The sequence below is a fragment of the Triturus cristatus genome, chromosome 10 (assembly GCF_964204655.1).
Source record: "Triturus cristatus chromosome 10, aTriCri1.1, whole genome shotgun sequence".
In the NCBI taxonomy this organism is placed as follows: Eukaryota; Metazoa; Chordata; class Amphibia; order Caudata; family Salamandridae; genus Triturus; species Triturus cristatus.
In genome coordinates, this window is record NC_140593.1 from 955,159,051 (window position 1) to 955,177,986 (window position 18,936).

The 18,936-nt window shown below is 39.6% G+C and overlaps 1 long non-coding RNA gene across 1 annotated transcript; it reads right to left on the reverse strand.

The window, feature by feature from the left end:
* Positions 1-6,055: 6,055 nt before the first annotated feature.
* On the reverse strand, positions 6,056-10,832 carry LOC146796301 (uncharacterized). Its single transcript, XR_014969918.1, has 3 exons — positions 10,353-10,832; positions 8,247-9,124; positions 6,056-7,018 (listed from the first exon to the last, which is right to left on the reverse strand). It is a non-coding gene; the product is annotated as an uncharacterized LOC146796301 (long non-coding RNA).
* Between the last annotated feature and the right edge of the window lie 8,104 nt (positions 10,833-18,936).

Below are 18,936 nucleotides of genomic sequence, written 5' to 3' on the forward strand. Positions count from 1 at the left end.
TCATGTCAGATGACATCCTCCTGTAGCTTTATCGTGTTAGGGCATCACTTGACAAAGCGACCAGGGGGACGATTACGAAGGAGGATGAGACCTCAGCAATTACGCGCAATATATCTATCTAAAATAAACACTGCAAGGCAAGTAGTAGGAGGTGTAATGGCAACGTCCTTTGCACCACTGAAAGCATTGGGCTCCTTTTGAAAGTTGGCTGGAGTTACAAGAACACAAGGTATCCTAAACAGAAATACATCTCTTGTACCAGAGTAACATGCAAAGTGCAGGGAACCACGTTAAATGAGCTTCCCTACATGTGAAACTAAGTCAATCGCTCTAACTTAAGAAAACTCATTCCAGCCTCAAAGAAAGTAATTTCCCCTGAGAAAATACTGCTAGCACAAGTCTCAAAAGAAAGCTTTCTCAGCCTTGCAGACATTCAAAGTGTTTGATAAACTATCATGACACTCATAGCATCATACATATTGCTACAGTCTACACAAATTCAATTTATACTGAAGACCCTACTAAAAGGTACTGAAAACCGTCAGATGGGATGAACTTATTTTAATGACAAGCAAACTGAGTAAATCATTGTTTGACTTACCATATAAATTGAAAACGGAGTAAAGAATGCTGATGGAGTTTTTTTTTATTTCGTCTCAGGAACGCAGTCATTCTCTTCTGCAACACTGCCTGCTGGTCATTCAATATATTCTGCAGATGAAAGGCTGATAAACAAGTTTTTTTTTTTTTTTTGGTCTCAGTAATGCACGGAAATTCTCTTCTGCACACTGCCTCTGCTGGTCACTCAATATATTCTGCAGATGAAAGGCTGAGGAACGAGGTTTTTTTTTTGGGTCTCAGCAACGCAGGGAAATTCTCTTCTGCAAACTGCCTCAATATATTCTGCAGATGAAAGGCTGAGGAACGAGGTTCTTTTTTTTTTTTTTGGTCTCAGCAATGCAGGGAAATTCTCGTCTGCAAACTGCCTCTGCTGGTCACTCAATATATTCTGCAGATGAAAGGCTTAGGAACGAGGTTTTTTGGTCTCAGCAACGCAGGGAAATTCTCTTCTGCCCACTGCCTCTGCTGGTCACAATATAGTGTGCAGATGAAAGGCTGAGTAACAAGGTTTTTTTTGTTTTGTTTTTGGTCTCAGCAACGAAGGAAAATTCTCTTCTGCACACTGCCTCTGCTGGTCACTCAATATATTCTGCAGATGAAAGGCTGAGGAACGAGGTTCTTTTGGTTTTTTTTTTGGTCTCAGGAACGCAGAGTCATTCTCTTCTGCAACACTGCCTGCTGGTCATTCAATATATTCTGCAGATGAAAGGCTGATGAACAAGTTTTTTTTTTTTTTTGGTCTCAGTAATGCACGGAAATTCTCTTCTGCACACTGCCTCTGCTGGTCACTCAATATATTCTGCAGATGAAAGGCTGAGGAACGAGGTTTTTTTTTTTGGGTCTCAGCAATGCAGGGAAATTCTCTTCTGCAAACTGCCTCTGCTGGTCACTCAATATTTTCTGCAGATGAAAGGCTTAGGAACGAGGTTTTTTGGTCTCAGCAACGCAGGGAAATTCTCTTCTGCCCACTGCCTCTGCTGGTCACAATATAGTGTGCAGATGAAAGGCTGAGTAACAAGGTTTTTTTTGTTTTGTTTTTGGTCTCAGCAACGAAGGAAAATTCTCTTCTGCACACTGCCTCTGCTGGTCACTCAATATATTCTGCAGATGAAAGGCTGAGGAACGAGGTTTTTGTTTTTTTTGGACTCAGGAACGCAGAGTCATTCTCTTCTGCAACACTGCCTGCTGGTCATTCAATATATTCTGCAGATGAAAGGCTGATGAACAAGTTTTTTTTTTTTTTTGGTCTCAGTAATGCACGGAAATTCTCTTCTGCACACTGCCTCTGCTGGTCACTCAATATATTCTGCAGATGAAAGGCTGAGGAACGAGGTTTTTTTTTTTGGGTCTCAGCAACGCAGGGAAATTCTCTTCTGCAAACTGCCTCAATATATTCTGCAGATGAAAGGCTGAGGAGAGAGGCTCTTTTTTTTTTTTTGGTCTCAACAATGCAGGGAAATTCTCTTCTGCACACTGCCTCTGCTGGTCACTCAATATATTCTGCAGATGAAAGGCTGAGGAACGAGGTTCTTTTGTTTTTTTTTGTTGGTCTCAGCAGCACATGGAAACTTGCTTCTGCACACTGCCTCTGCTGGTCATTCTATATATTCTGCAGATGGAAAAGTCCACTGTTAGTCAATTTTTAGAACTTGAATATTTCCAAAGTAATGTAACAACAAAAAACAGATCTTTATAAAGCATTGATAATTAATACTATGGAGTCTGTAATATTGTGAAAATCCACAGATCATTAAGAATTCTAAACTCAATTTTATTTTCCACCTAGCATACTCTCAATCCTATGTCTTATTTGCTACCCCTCTCGAGACAACTCTAGCACCTATATTAGGACGTAGATAAAAAGATCTCATGGCCAGTCGAGTGACAGCATACCCTTCTCACTGAAAATCTTTTAGGTTATGGTACACCACTAGCAAATAAGTTGTCTGATAAGTTGAGGTAGGAAGGTTTATGCTACGGTTAGTGGGAATAATAAAAACTATGAATAACAGATTCTAACATCTTCGTTTTTGCACATCCCTATCAGCTAACCTATAGAGAACTCAAGAATATTAGGATCAATCACACCTTCAAACAAATGTAGGAGCCTCAAATAATGCCCTAGTTTCTTTCATCTCAGAATGTTAATCTTCAGTTGGGCATCCTGTCTGGCCTGCTACCCATTTCAATACCATGATAAATATATTCCATTGTATGCTAGGCAATTGATTGTCCCTCATGTCAGATGACATCCTCCTGTAGCTTTATCGTGTTAGGGCACCACTTGACAAAGCGACCAGGGGACGATTACGAAGGAGAATGAGACCTCAGCAATTACGCGCAATATATCTATCTAAAATAAACACTGCAAGGCAAGTAGTAGGAGGTGTAATGGCAATGTCCTTTGCACCACTGAAAGCATTGGGCTCCTTTTGAAAGTTGGCTGGAGTTACAAGAACACAAGGTATCCTAAACAGAAATACATCTCTTGTACCAGAGTAACATGCAAAGTGCAGGGAACCACGTTAAATGAGCTTCCCTACATGTGAAACTAAGTCAATCGCTCTAACTTAAGAAAACTCATTCCAGCCTCAAAGAAAGTAATTTCCCCTGAGGAAATACTGCTAGCACAAGTCTCAAAAGAAAGTTTTCTTAGCCTTGTAGACATTCAAAGTGTTTGATAAACTATCATGACACTCATAGCGTCATACACATTGCTACAGTCTTCACAAATTCAATTTATACTGAAGACCCTACTAAAAGGTACTGAAAACCGTCAGATGCGATGAACTTCTTTTAATGACAAGCAAACGGAGTAAATCAGAGTTTGACTTACCATATAAATTGAAAACGGAGTAAAGAATGCTGATGGAGTTTTTTTTTATTTCGTCTCAGGAACGCAGAGTCATTCTCTTCTGCAACACTGCCTCTGCTGGTCACTCAATATATTCTGCAGATGAAAGGCTGAGGAACGAGGTGTTTTTTTTTTTTGGTCTCAGAAACGCAGAGTCATTCTCTTCTGCAACACTGCCTGCTGGTCATTCAATATATTCTGCAGATGAAAGGCTGATGAACAAGTTTTTTTTTTTTTTGGTCTCAGTAATGCACGGAAATTCTCTTCTGCACACTGCCTCTGCTGGTCACTCAATATATTCTGCAGATGAAAGGCTGAGGAACGAGGTTTTTTTTTTGGGTCTCAGCAACGCAGGGAAATTCTCTTCTGCAAACTGCCTCAATATATTCTGCAGATGAAAGGCTGAGGAACGAGGTTCTTTTTTTTTTTTTTGGTCTCAGCAATGCAGGGAAATTCTCGTCTGCAAACTGCCTCTGCTGGTCACTCAATATATTCTGCAGATGAAAGGCTTAGGAACGAGGTTTTTTGGTCTCAGCAACGCAGGGAAATTCTCTTCTGCCCACTGCCTCTGCTGGTCACAATATAGTGTGCTGATGAAAGGCTGAGTAACAAGGTTTTTTTTGTTTTGTTTTTGGTCTCAGCAACGAAGGAAAATTCTCTTCTGCACACTGCCTCTGCTGGTCACTCAATATATTCTGCAGATGAAAGGCTGAGGAACGAGGTTTTTTTTTTTTTTGGTCTCAGGAACGCAGAGTCATTCTCTTCTGCAACACTGCCTGCTGGTCATTCAATATATTCTGCAGATGAAAGGCTGATGAACAAGTTTTTTTTTTTTTTTGGTCTCAGTAATGCACGGAAATTCTCTTCTGCACACTGCCTCTGCTGGTCACTCAATATATTCTGCAGATGAAAGGCTGAGGAACGAGGTTTTTTTTTTTGGGTCTCAGCAATGCAGGGAAATTCTCTTCTGCAAACTGCCTCAATATATTCTGCAGATGAAAGGCTGAGGAACGAGGTTCTTTTTTTTTTTTTGGTCTCAACAATGCAGGGAAATTCTCTTCTGCACACTGCCTCTGCTGGTCACTCAATATATTCTGCAGATGAAAGGCTGAGGAACGAGGTTCTTTTGTTTTTTTTTTTGGTCTCAGCAGCACATGGAAACTTGCTTCTGCACACTGCCTCTGCTGGTCATTCTATATATTCTGCAGATGGAAAAGTCCACTGTTAGTCAATTTTTAGAACTTGAATATTTCCAAAGTAATGTAACAACAAAAAACAGATCTTTATAAAGCATTGATAATTAATACTATGGAGTCTGTAATATTGTGAAAATCCACAGATCATTAAGAATTCTAAACTCAATTTTATTTTCCACCTAGCATACTCTCAATCCTAGGTCTTATTTGCTACCCCTCTCGAGACAACTCTAGCACCTATATTAGGACGTAGATAAAAAGATCTCATGGCCAGTCGAGTGACAGCATACCCTTCTCACTGAAAATCTTTTAGGTTATGGTACACCACTAGCAAATAAGTTATCTGATAAGTTGAGGTAGGAAGGTTTATGCTACGGTTAGTGGGAATAATAAAAACTATGAATAACAGATTCTAACATCTTCGTTTTTGCACATCCCTATCAGCTAACCTATAGAGAACTCAAGAATATTGGGATCGATCACACCTTCAAACAAATGTAGGAGCCTCAAATAATGCCCTAGTTTCTTTCATCTCAGAATGTTAATCTTCAGTTGGGCATCCTGTCTGGCCTGCTACCCATTTCAATACCATGATAAATATATTCCATTGTATGCTAGGCAATTGATTGTCCCTCATGTCAGATGACATCCTCCTGTAGCTTTATCGTGTTAGGGCATCACTTGACAAAGCGACCAGGGGGACGATTATGAAGGAGGATGAGACCTCAGCAATTACGCTCAATATATCTATCTAAAATAAACACTGCAAGGCAAGTAGTAGGAGGTGTAATGGCAACGTCCTTTGCACCACTGAAAGCATTGGGCTCCTTTTGAAAGTTGGCTGGAGTACAAGAACACAAGGTATCCTAAACAGAAATACATCTCTTGTACCAGAGTAACCTGCAAAGTGCAGGGAACCACGTTAAATGAGCTTCCCTACATGTGAAACTAAGTCAATCGCTCTAACTTAAGAAAACTCATTCCAGCCTCAAAGAAAGTAATTTCCCCTGAGGAAATACTGCTAGCACAAGTCTCAAAAGAAAGTTTTCTCAGCCTTGCAGACATTCAAAGTGTTTGATAAACTATCATGACACTCATAGCATCATACACATTGCTACAGTCTACACAAATTCAATTTATACTGAAGACCCTACTAAAAGGTACTGAAAACCGTCAGATGGGATGAACGTATTTTAATGACAAGCAAACTGAGTAAATCATAGTTTGACTTACCATATAAATTGAAAACGGAGTAAAGAATGCTGATGGAGTTTTTTTTTATTTCGTCTCAGGAACGCAGTCATTCTCTTCTGCAACACTGCCTGCTGGTCATTCAATATATTCTGCAGATGAAAGGCTGATGAACAAGTTTTTTTTTTTTTTTGGTCTCAGTAATGCACGGAAATCCTCTTCTGCACACTGCCTCTGCTGGTCACTCAATATATTCTGCAGATGAAAGGCTGAGGAACGAGGTTTTTTTTTTGTGTCTCAGCAACGCAGGGAAATTCTCTTCTGCAAACTGCCTCAATATATTCTGCAGATGAAAGGCTGAGGAACGAGGTTCTTTTTTTTTTTTTGGTCTCAGCAATGCAGGGAAATTCTCGTCTGCAAACTGCCTCTGCTGGTCACTCAATATATTCTGCAGATGAAAGGCTGAGGAACGAGGTTTTTTGGTCTCAGCAACGCAGGGAAATTCTCTTCTGCCCACTGCCTCTGCTGGTCACAATATAGTGTGCAGATGAAAGGCTGAGTAACAAGGTTTTTTTTGTTTTGTTTTTAATCTCAGCAACGAAGGAAAATTCTCTTCTGCACACTGCCTCTGCTGGTCACTCAATATATTCTGCAGATGAAAGGCTGAGGAACGAGGTTTTTTTTTTTTTGGTCTCAGGAACGCAGAGTCATTCTCTTCTGCAACACTGCCTGCTGGTCATTCAATATATTCTGCAGATGAAAGGCTGATGAACAAGTTTTTTTTTTTTTTTTGGTCTCAGTAATGCACGGAAATTTTCTTCTGCACACTGCCTCTGCTGGTCACTCAATATATTCTGCAGATGAAAGGCTGAGGAACGAGGTTTTTTTTTTTGGGTCTCAGCAACGCAGGGAAATTCTCTTCTGCAAACTGCCTCAATATATTCTGCAGATGAAAGGCTGAGGAACGAGGTTCTTTTTTTTTTTTGGGTCTCAACAATGCAGGGAAATTCTCTTCTGCACACTGCCTCTGCTGGTCACTCAATATATTCTGCAGATGAAAGGCTGAGGAACGAGGTTCTTTTGGGTTTTTTTTTGGTCTCAGCAACACATGGAAACTTGCTTCTGCACACTGCCTCTGCTGGTCATTCTATATATTCTGCAGATGGAAAAGTCCACTGTTAGTCAATTTTTAGAACTTGAATATTTCCAAAGTAATGTAACAACAAAAAACAGATCTTTATAAAGCATTGATAATTAATACTATGGAGTCTGTAATATTGTGAAAATCCACAGATCATTAAGAATTCTAAACTCAATTTTATTTTCCACCTAGCATACTCTCAATCCTAGGTCTTATTTGCTACCCCTCTCGAGACAACTCTAGCACCTATATTAGGACGTAGATAAAAAGATCTCATGGCCAGTCGAGTGACAGCATACCCTTCTCACTGAAAATCTTTTAGGTTATGGTACACCACTAGCAAATAAGTTATCTGATAAGTTGAGGTAGGAAGGTTTATGCTACGGTTAGTGGGAATAATAAAAACTATGAATAACAGATTCTAACATCTTCGTTTTTGCACATCCCTATCAGCTAACCTATAGAGAACTCAAGAATATTGGGATCGATCACACCTTCAAACAAATGTAGGAGCCTCAAATAATGCCCTAGTTTCTTTCATCTCAGAATGTTAATCTTCAGTTGGGCATCCTGTCTGGCCTGCTACCCATTTCAATACCATGATAAATATATTCCATTGTATGCTAGGCAATTGATTGTCCCTCATGTCAGATGACATCCTCCTGTAGCTTTATCGTGTTAGGGCATCACTTGACAAAGCGACCAGGGGGACGATTACGAAGGAGGATGAGACCTCAGCAATTACGCTCAATATATCTATCTAAAATAAACACTGCAAGGCAAGTAGTAGGAGGTGTAATGGCAACGTCCTTTGCACCACTGAAAGCATTGGGCTCCTTTTGAAAGTTGGCTGGAGTTACAAGAACACAAGGTATCCTAAACAGAAATACATCTCTTGTACCAGAGTAACCTGCAAAGTGCAGGGAACCACGTTAAATGAGCTTCCCTACATGTGAAACTAAGTCACTCGCTCTAACTTAAGAAAACTCATTCCAGCCTCAAAGAAAGTAATTTCTCCTGAGGAAATACTGCTAGCACAAGTCTCAAAAGAAAGTTTTCTCAGCCTTGCAGACATTCAAAGTGTTTGATAAACTATCATGACACTCATAGCATCATACACATTGCTACAGTCTACACAAATTCAATTTATACTGAAGACCCTACTAAAAGGTACTGAAAACCGTCCGATGGGATGAACTTATTTTAATGACAAGCAAACTGAGTAAATCATAGTTTGACTTACCATATAAATTGAAAACGGAGTAAAGAATGCTGATGGAGTTTTTTTTTATTTCGTCTCAGGAACGCAGTCATTCTCTTCTGCAACACTGCCTCAATATATTCTGCAGATGAAAGGCTGATGAACAAGTTTTTTTTTTTTTTTTGTCTCAGTAATGCACGGAAATTCTCTTCTGCACACTGCCTCTGATGGAGTTTTTTTTTATTTCGTCTCAGGAACGCAGAGTCATTCTCTTCTGCAACACTGCCTGCTGGTCATTCAATATATTCTGCAGATGAAAAGCTGATGAACAAGTTTTTTTTTTTTTTTTGGTCTCAGTAATGCACGGAAATTCTCTTCTGCACACTGCCTCTGCTGGTCACTCAATATATTCTGCAGATGAAAGGCTGAGGAACGAGGTGTTTTTTTTTTTTGGTCTCAGGAACGCAGAGTCATTCTCCTCTGCAACACTGCCTGCTGGTCATTCAATATATTCTGCAGATGAAAGGCTGATGAACAAGTTTTTTTTTTTTTTTTGGTCTCAGTAATGCACGGAAATTCTCTTCTGCACACTGCCTCTGCTGGTCACTCAATATGTTCTGCAGATGAAAGGCTGAGGAACGAGGTTTTTTTTTTTGGGTCTCAGCAACGCAGGGAAATTCTCTTCTGCAAACTGCCTCAATATATTCTGCAGATGAAAGGCTGAGGAACTAGGTTCTTTTTTTTTTTTTTGGTCTCAACAATGCAGGGAAATTCTCTTCTGCACACTGCCTCTGCTGGTCACTCAATATATTCTGCAGATGAAAGGCTGAGGAACGAGGTTCTTTTGTTTTTTATTTTGGTCTCAGCAACACATGGAAACTTGCTTCTGCACACTGCCTCTGCTGGTCATTCTATATATTCTGCAGATGGAAAAGTCCACTGTTAGTCAATTTTTAGAACTTGAATATTTCCAAAGTAATGTAACAACAAAAAACAGATCTTTATAAAGCATTGATAATTAATACTATGGAGTCTGTAATATTGTGAAAATCCACAGATCATTAAGAATTCTAAACTCAATTTTATTTTCCACCTAGCATACTCTCAATCCTAGGTCTTATTTGCTACCCCTCTCGAGACAACTCTAGCACCTATATTAGGACGTAGATAAAAAGATCTCATGGCCAGTCGAGTGACAGCATACCCTTCTCACTGAAAATCTTTTAGGTTATGGTACACCACTAGCAAATAAGTTATCTGATAAGTTGAGGTAGGAAGGTTTATGCTACGGTTAGTGGGAATAATAAAAACTATGAATAACAGATTCTAACATCTTCGTTTTTGCACATCCCTATCAGCTAACCTATAGAGAACTCAAGAATATTGGGATCGATCACACCTTCAAACAAATGTAGGAGCCTCAAATAATGCCCTAGTTTCTTTCATCTCAGAATGTTAATCTTCAGTTGGGCATCCTGTCTGGCCTGCTACCCATTTCAATACCATGATAAATATATTCCATTGTATGCTAGGCAATTGATTGTCCCTCATGTCAGATGACATCCTCCTGTAGCTTTATCGTGTTAGGGCATCACTTGACAAAGCGACCAGGGGGACGATTACGAAGGAGGATGAGACCTCAGCAATTACGCTCAATATATCTATCTAAAATAAACACTGCAAGGCAAGTAGTAGGAGGTGTAATGGCAACGTCCTTTGCACCACTGAAAGCATTGGGCTCCTTTTGAAAGTTGGCTGGAGTTACAAGAACACAAGGTATCCTAAACAGAAATACATCTCTTGTACCAGAGTAACCTGCAAAGTGCAGGGAACCACGTTAAATGAGCTTCCCTACATGTGAAACTAAGTCAATCGCTCTAACTTAAGAAAACTCATTCCAGCCTCAAAGAAAGTAATTTCCCCTGAGGAAATACTGCTAGCACAAGTCTCAAAAGAAAGTTTTCTCCGCCTTGCAGACATTCAAAGTGTTTGATAAACTATCATGACACTCATAGCATCATACACATTGCTACAGTCTACACAAATTCAATTTATACTGAAGACCCTACTAAAAGGTACTGAAAACCGTCAGATGGGATGAACGTATTTTAATGACAAGCAAACTGAGTAAATCATAGTTTGACTTACCATATAAATTGAAAACGGAGTAAAGAATGCTGATGGAGTTTTTTTTTTATTTCGTCTCAGGAACGCAGTCATTCTCTTCTGCAACACTGCCTGCTGGTCATTCAATATATTCTGCAGATGAAAGGCTGATGAACAAGTTTTTTTTTTTTTTTGGTCTCAGTAATGCACGGAAATCCTCTTCTGCACACTGCCTCTGCTGGTCACTCAATATATTCTGCAGATGAAAGGCTGAGGAACGAGGTTTTTTTTTTGTGTCTCAGCAACGCAGGGAAATTCTCTTCTGCAAACTGCCTCAATATATTCTGCAGATGAAAGGCTGAGGAACGAGGTTCTTTTTTTTTTTTTGGTCTCAGCAATGCAGGGAAATTCTCGTCTGCAAACTGCCTCTGCTGGTCACTCAATATATTCTGCAGATGAAAGGCTGAGGAACGAGGTTTTCTGGTCTCAGCAACGCAGGGAAATTCTCTTCTGCCCACTGCCTCTGCTGGTCACAATATAGTGTGCAGATGAAAGGCTGAGTAACAAGGTTTTTTTTGTTTTGTTTTTAATCTCAGCAACGAAGGAAAATTCTCTTCTGCACACTGCCTCTGCTGGTCACTCAATATATTCTGCAGATGAAAGGCTGAGGAACGAGGTTTTTTTTTTTTTGGTCTCAGGAACGCAGAGTCATTCTCTTCTGCAACACTGCCTGCTGGTCATTCAATATATTCTGCAGATGAAAGGCTGATGAACAAGTTTTTTTTTTTTTTTTGGTCTCAGTAATGCACGGAAATTTTCTTCTGCACACTGCCTCTGCTGGTCACTCAATATATTCTGCAGATGAAAGGCTGAGGAACGAGGTTTTTTTTTTTGGGTCTCAGCAACGCAGGGAAATTCTCTTCTGCAAACTGCCTCAATATATTCTGCAGATGAAAGGCTGAGGAACGAGGTTCTTTTTTTTTTTTGGGTCTCAACAATGCAGGGAAATTCTCTTCTGCACACTGCCTCTGCTGGTCACTCAATATATTCTGCAGATGAAAGGCTGAGGAACGAGGTTCTTTTGGGTTTTTTTTTGGTCTCAGCAACACATGGAAACTTGCTTCTGCACACTGCCTCTGCTGGTCATTCTATATATTCTGCAGATGGAAAAGTCCACTGTTAGTCAATTTTTAGAACTTGAATATTTCCAAAGTAATGTAACAACAAAAAACAGATCTTTATAAAGCATTGATAATTAATACTATGGAGTCTGTAATATTGTGAAAATCCAGAGATCATTAAGAATTCTAAACTCAATTTTATTTTCCACCTAGCATACTCTCAATCCTAGGTCTTATTTGCTACCCCTCTCGAGACAACTCTAGCACCTATATTAGGACGTAGATAAAAAGATCTCATGGCCAGTCGAGTGACAGCATACCCTTCTCACTGAAAATCTTTTAGGTTATGGTACACCACTAGCAAATAAGTTATCTGATAAGTTGAGGTAGGAAGGTTTATGCTACGGTTAGTGGGAATAATAAAAACTATGAATAACAGATTCTAACATCTTCGTTTTTGCACATCCCTATCAGCTAACCTATAGAGAACTCAAGAATATTGGGATCGATCACACCTTCAAACAAATGTAGGAGCCTCAAATAATGCCCTAGTTTCTTTCATCTCAGAATGTTAATCTTCAGTTGGGCATCCTGTCTGGCCTGCTACCCATTTCAATACCATGATAAATATATTCCATTGTATGCTAGGCAATTGATTGTCCCTCATGTCAGATGACATCCTCCTGTAGCTTTATCGTGTTAGGGCATCACTTGACAAAGCGACCAGGGGGACGATTACGAAGGAGGATGAGACCTCAGCAATTACGCTCAATATATCTATCTAAAATAAACACTGCAAGGCAAGTAGTAGGAGGTGTAATGGCAACGTCCTTTGCACCACTGAAAGCATTGGGCTCCTTTTGAAAGTTGGCTGGAGTTACAAGAACACAAGGTATCCTAAACAGAAATACATCTCTTGTACCAGAGTAACCTGCAAAGTGCAGGGAACCACGTTAAATGAGCTTCCCTACATGTGAAACTAAGTCAATCGCTCTAACTTAAGAAAACTCATTCCAGCCTCAAAGAAAGTAATTTCCCCTGAGGAAATACTGCTAGCACAAGTCTCAAAAGAAAGTTTTCTCAGCCTTGCAGACATTCAAAGTGTTTGATAAACTATCATGACACTCATAGCATCATACACATTGCTACAGTCTACACAAATTCAATTTATACTGAAGACCCTACTAAAAGGTACTGAAAACCGTCAGATGGGATGAACGTATTTTAATGACAAGCAAACTGAGTAAATCATAGTTTGACTTACCATATAAATTGAAAACGGAGTAAAGAATGCTGATGGAGTTTTTTTTTATTTCGTCTCAGGAACGCAGTCATTCTCTTCTGCAACACTGCCTGCTGGTCATTCAATATATTCTGCAGATGAAAGGCTGATGAACAAGTTTTTTTTTTTTTTTGGTCTCAGTAATGCACGGAAATCCTCTTCTGCACACTGCCTCTGCTGGTCACTCAATATATTCTGCAGATGAAAGGCTGAGGAACGAGGTTTTTTTTTTGTGTCTCAGCAACGCAGGGAAATTCTCTTCTGCAAACTGCCTCAATATATTCTGCAGATGAAAGGCTGAGGAACGAGGTTTTTTGGTCTCAGCAACGCAGGGAAATTCTCTTCTGCCCACTGCCTCTGCTGGTCACAATATAGTGTGCAGATGAAAGGCTGAGTAACAAGGTTTTTTTTGTTTTGTTTTTAATCTCAGCAACGAAGGAAAATTCTCTTCTGCACACTGCCTCTGCTGGTCACTCAATATATTCTGCAGATGAAAGGCTGAGGAACGAGGTTTTTTTTTTTTTGGTCTCAGGAACGCAGAGTCATTCTCTTCTGCAACACTGCCTGCTGGTCATTCAATATATTCTGCAGATGAAAGGCTGATGAACAAGTTTTTTTTTTTTTTTTGGTCTCAGTAATGCACGGAAATTTTCTTCTGCACACTGCCTCTGCTGGTCACTCAATATATTCTGCAGATGAAAGGCTGAGGAACGAGGTTTTTTTTTTTGGGTCTCAGCAACGCAGGGAAATTCTCTTCTGCAAACTGCCTCAATATATTCTGCAGATGAAAGGCTGAGGAACGAGGTTCTTTTTTTTTTTTGGGTCTCAACAATGCAGGGAAATTCTCTTCTGCACACTGCCTCTGCTGGTCACTCAATATATTCTGCAGATGAAAGGCTGAGGAACGAGGTTCTTTTGGTTTTTTTTTTGGTCTCAGCAACACATGGAAACTTGCTTCTGCACACTGCCTCTGCTGGTCATTCTATATATTCTGCAGATGGAAAAGTCCACTGTTAGTCAATTTTTAGAACTTGAATATTTCCAAAGTAATGTAACAACAAAAAACAGATCTTTATAAAGCATTGATAATTAATACTATGGAGTCTGTAATATTGTGAAAATCCACAGATCATTAAGAATTCTAAACTCAATTTTATTTTCCACCTAGCATACTCTCAATCCTAGGTCTTATTTGCTACCCCTCTCGAGACAACTCTAGCACCTATATTAGGACGTAGATAAAAAGATCTCATGGCCAGTCGAGTGACAGCATACCCTTCTCACTGAAAATCTTTTAGGTTATGGTACACCACTAGCAAATAAGTTATCTGATAAGTTGAGGTAGGAAGGTTTATGCTACGGTTAGTGGGAATAATAAAAACTATGAATAACAGATTCTAACATCTTCGTTTTTGCACATCCCTATCAGCTAACCTATAGAGAACTCAAGAATATTGGGATCGATCACACCTTCAAACAAATGTAGGAGCCTCAAATAATGCCCTAGTTTCTTTCATCTCAGAATGTTAATCTTCAGTTGGGCATCCTGTCTGGCCTGCTACCCATTTCAATACCATGATAAATATATTCCATTGTATGCTAGGCAATTGATTGTCCCTCATGTCAGATGACATCCTCCTGTAGCTTTATCGTGTTAGGGCATCACTTGACAAAGCGACCAGGGGGACGATTACGAAGGAGGATGAGACCTCAGCAATTACGCTCAATATATCTATCTAAAATAAACACTGCAAGGCAAGTAGTAGGAGGTGTAATGGCAACGTCCTTTGCACCACTGAAAGCATTGGGCTCCTTTTGAAAGTTGGCTGGAGTTACAAGAACACAAGGTATCCTAAACAGAAATACATCTCTTGTACCAGAGTAACCTGCAAAGTGCAGGGAACCACGTTAAATGAGCTTCCCTACATGTGAAACTAAGTCACTCGCTCTAACTTAAGAAAACTCATTCCAGCCTCAAAGAAAGTAATTTCTCCTGAGGAAATACTGCTAGCACAAGTCTCAAAAGAAAGTTTTCTCAGCCTTGCAGACATTCAAAGTGTTTGATAAACTATCATGACACTCATAGCATCATACACATTGCTACAGTCTACACAAATTCAATTTATACTGAAGACCCTACTAAAAGGTACTGAAAACCGTCCGATGGGATGAACTTATTTTAATGACAAGCAAACTGAGTAAATCATAGTTTGACTTACCATATAAATTGAAAACGGAGTAAAGAATGCTGATGGAGTTTTTTTTTATTTCGTCTCAGGAACGCAGTCATTCTCTTCTGCAACACTGCCTCAATATATTCTGCAGATGAAAGGCTGATGAACAAGTTTTTTTTTTTTTTGTCTCAGTAATGCACGGAAATTCTCTTCTGCACACTGCCTCTGATGGAGTTTTTTTTTATTTCGTCTCAGGAACGCAGAGTCATTCTCTTCTGCAACACTGCCTGCTGGTCATTCAATATATTCTGCAGATGAAAAGCTGATGAACAAGTTTTTTTTTTTTTTTGGTCTCAGTAATGCACGGAAATTCTCTTCTGCACACTGCCTCTGCTGGTCACTCAATATATTCTGCAGATGAAAGGCTGAGGAACGAGGTGTTTTTTTTTTTTGGTCTCAGGAACGCAGAGTCATTCTCCTCTGCAACACTGCCTGCTGGTCATTCAATATATTCTGCAGATGAAAGGCTGATGAACAAGTTTTTTTTTTTTTTTTGGTCTCAGTAATGCACGGAAATTCTCTTCTGCACACTGCCTCTGCTGGTCACTCAATATGTTCTGCAGATGAAAGGCTGAGGAACGAGGTTTTTTTTTTTGGGTCTCAGCAACGCAGGGAAATTCTCTTCTGCAAACTGCCTCAATATATTCTGCAGATGAAAGGCTGAGGAACTAGGTTCTTTTTTTTTTTTTTTGGTCTCAACAATGCAGGGAAATTCTCTTCTGCACACTGCCTCTGCTGGTCACTCAATATATTCTGCAGATGAAAGGCTGAGGAACGAGGTTCTTTTGTTTTTTATTTTGGTCTCAGCATCACATGGAAACTTGCTTCTGCACACTGCCTCTGCTGGTCATTCTATATATTCTGCAGATGGAAAAGTCCACTGTTAGTCAATTTTTAGAACTTGAATATTTCCAAAGTAATGTAACAACAAAAAACAGATCTTTATAAAGCATTGATAATTAATACTATGGAGTCTGTAATATTGTGAAAATCCACAGATCATTAAGAATTCTAAACTCAATTTTATTTTCCACCTAGCATACTCTCAATCCTAGGTCTTATTTGCTACCCCTCTCGAGACAACTCTAGCACCTATATTAGGACGTAGATAAAAAGATCTCATGGCCAGTCGAGTGACAGCATACCCTTCTCACTGAAAATCTTTTAGGTTATGGTACACCACTAGCAAATAAGTTATCTGATAAGTTGAGGTAGGAAGGTTTATGCTACGGTTAGTGGGAATAATAAAAACTATGAATAACAGATTCTAACATCTTCGTTTTTGCACATCCCTATCAGCTAACCTATAGAGAACTCAAGAATATTGGGATCGATCACACCTTCAAACAAATGTAGGAGCCTCAAATAATGCCCTAGTTTCTTTCATCTCAGAATGTTAATCTTCAGTTGGGCATCCTGTCTGGCCTGCTACCCATTTCAATACCATGATAAATATATTCCATTGTATGCTAGGCAATTGATTGTCCCTCATGTCAGATGACATCCTTCTGTAGCTTTATCGTGTTAGGGCATCACTTGACAAAGCGACCAGGGGGACGATTACGAAGGAGGATGAGACCTCAGCAATTACGCTCAATATATCTATCTAAAATAAACACTGCAAGGCAAGTAGTAGGAGGTGTAATGGCAACGTCCTTTGCACCACTGAAAGCATTGGGCTCCTTTTGAAAGTTGGCTGGAGTTACAAGAACACAAGGTATCCTAAACAGAAATACATCTCTTGTACCAGAGTAACCTGCAAAGTGCAGGGAACCACGTTAAATGAGCTTCCCTACATGTGAAACTAAGTCAATCGCTCTAACTTAAGAAAACTCATTCCAGCCTCAAAGAAAGTAATTTCCCCTGAGGAAATACTGCTAGCACAAGTCTCAAAAGAAAGTTTTCTCAGCCTTGCAGACATTCAAAGTGTTTGATAAACTATCATGACACTCATAGCATCATACACATTGCTACAGTCTACACAAATTCAATTTATACTGAAGACCCTACTAAAAGGTACTGAAAACCGTCAGATGGGATGAACGTATTTTAATGACAAGCAAACTGAGTAAATCATAGTTTGACTTACCATATAAATTGAAAACGGAGTAAAGAATGCTGATGGAGTTTTTTTTTATTTCGTCTCAGGAACGCAGTCATTCTCTTCTGCAACACTGCCTGCTGGTCATTCAATATATTCTGCAGATGAAAGGCTGATGAACAAGTTTTTTTTTTTTTTTGGTCTCAGTAATGCACGGAAATCCTCTTCTGCACACTGCCTCTGCTGGTCACTCAATATATTCTGCAGATGAAAGGCTGAGGAACGAGGTTTTTTTTTTGTGTCTCAGCAACGCAGGGAAATTCTCTTCTGCAAACTGCCTCAATATATTCTGCAGATGAAAGGCTGAGGAACGAGGTTCTTTTTTTTTTTTTGGTCTCAGCAATGCAGGGAAATTCTCGTCTGCAAACTGCCTCTGCTGGTCACTCAATATATTCTGCAGATGAAAGGCTGAGGAACGAGGTTTTCTGGTCTCAGCAACGCAGGGAAATTCTCTTCTGCCCACTGCCTCTGCTGGTCACAATATAGTGTGCAGATGAAAGGCTGAGTAACAAGGTTTTTTTTGTTTTGTTTTTAATCTCAGCAACGAAGGAAAATTCTCTTCTGCACACTGCCTCTGCTGGTCACTCAATATATTCTGCAGATGAAAGGCTGAGGAACGAGGTTTTTTTTTTTTTGGTCTCAGGAACGCAGAGTCATTCTCTTCTGCAACACTGCCTGCTGGTCATTCAATATATTATGCAGATGAAAGGCTGATGAACAAGTTTTTTTTTTTTTTTTGGTCTCAGTAATGCACGGAAATTTTCTTCTGCACACTGCCTCTGCTGGTCACTCAATATATTCTGCAGATGAAAGGCTGAGGAACGAGGTTTTTTTTTTTGGGTCTCAGCAACGCAGGGAAATTCTCTTCTGCAAACTGCCTCAATATATTCTGCAGATGAAAGGCTGAGGAACGAGGTTCTTTTTTTTTTTTGGGTCTCAACAATGCAGGGAAATTCTCTTCTGCACACTGCCTCTGCTGGTCACTCAATATATTCTGCAGATGAAAGGCTGAGGAACGAGGTTCTTTTGGGTTTTTTTTTGGTCTCAGCAACACATGGAAACTTGCTTCTGCACACTGCCTCTGCTGGTCATTCTATATATTCTGCAGATGGAAAAGTCCACTGTTAGTCAATTTTTAGAACTTGAATATTTCCAAAGTAATGTAACAACAAAAAACAGATCTTTATAAAGCATTGATAATTAATACTATGGAGTCTGTAATATTGTGAAAATCCACAGATCATTAAGAATTCTAAACTCAATTTTATTTTCCACCTAGCATACTCTCAATCCTAGGTCTTATTTGCTACCCCTCTCGAGACAACTCTAGCACCTATATTAGGACGTAGATAAAAAGATCTCATGGCCAGTCGAGTGACAGCATACCCTTCTCACTGAAAATCTTTTAGGTTATGGTACACCACTAGCAAATAAGTTATCTGATAAGTTGAGGTAGGAAGGTTTATGCTACGGTTAGTGGGAATAATAAAAACTATGAATAACAGATTCTAACATCTTCGTTTTTGCACATCCCTATCAGCTAACCTATAGAGAACTCAAGAATATTGGGATCGATCACACCTTCAAACAAATGTAGGAGCCTCAAATAATGCCCTAGTTTCTTTCATCTCAGAATGTTAATCTTCAGTTGGGCATCCTGTCTGGCCTGCTACCCATTTCAATACCATGATAAATATATTCCATTGTATGCTAGGCAATTGATTGTCCCTCATGTCAGATGACATCCTCCTGTAGCTTTATCGTGTTAGGGCATCACTTGACAAAGCGACCAGGGGGACGATTACGAAGGAGGATGAGACCTCAGCAATTACGCTCAATATATCTATCTAAAATAAACACTGCAAGGCAAGTAGTAGGAGGTGTAATG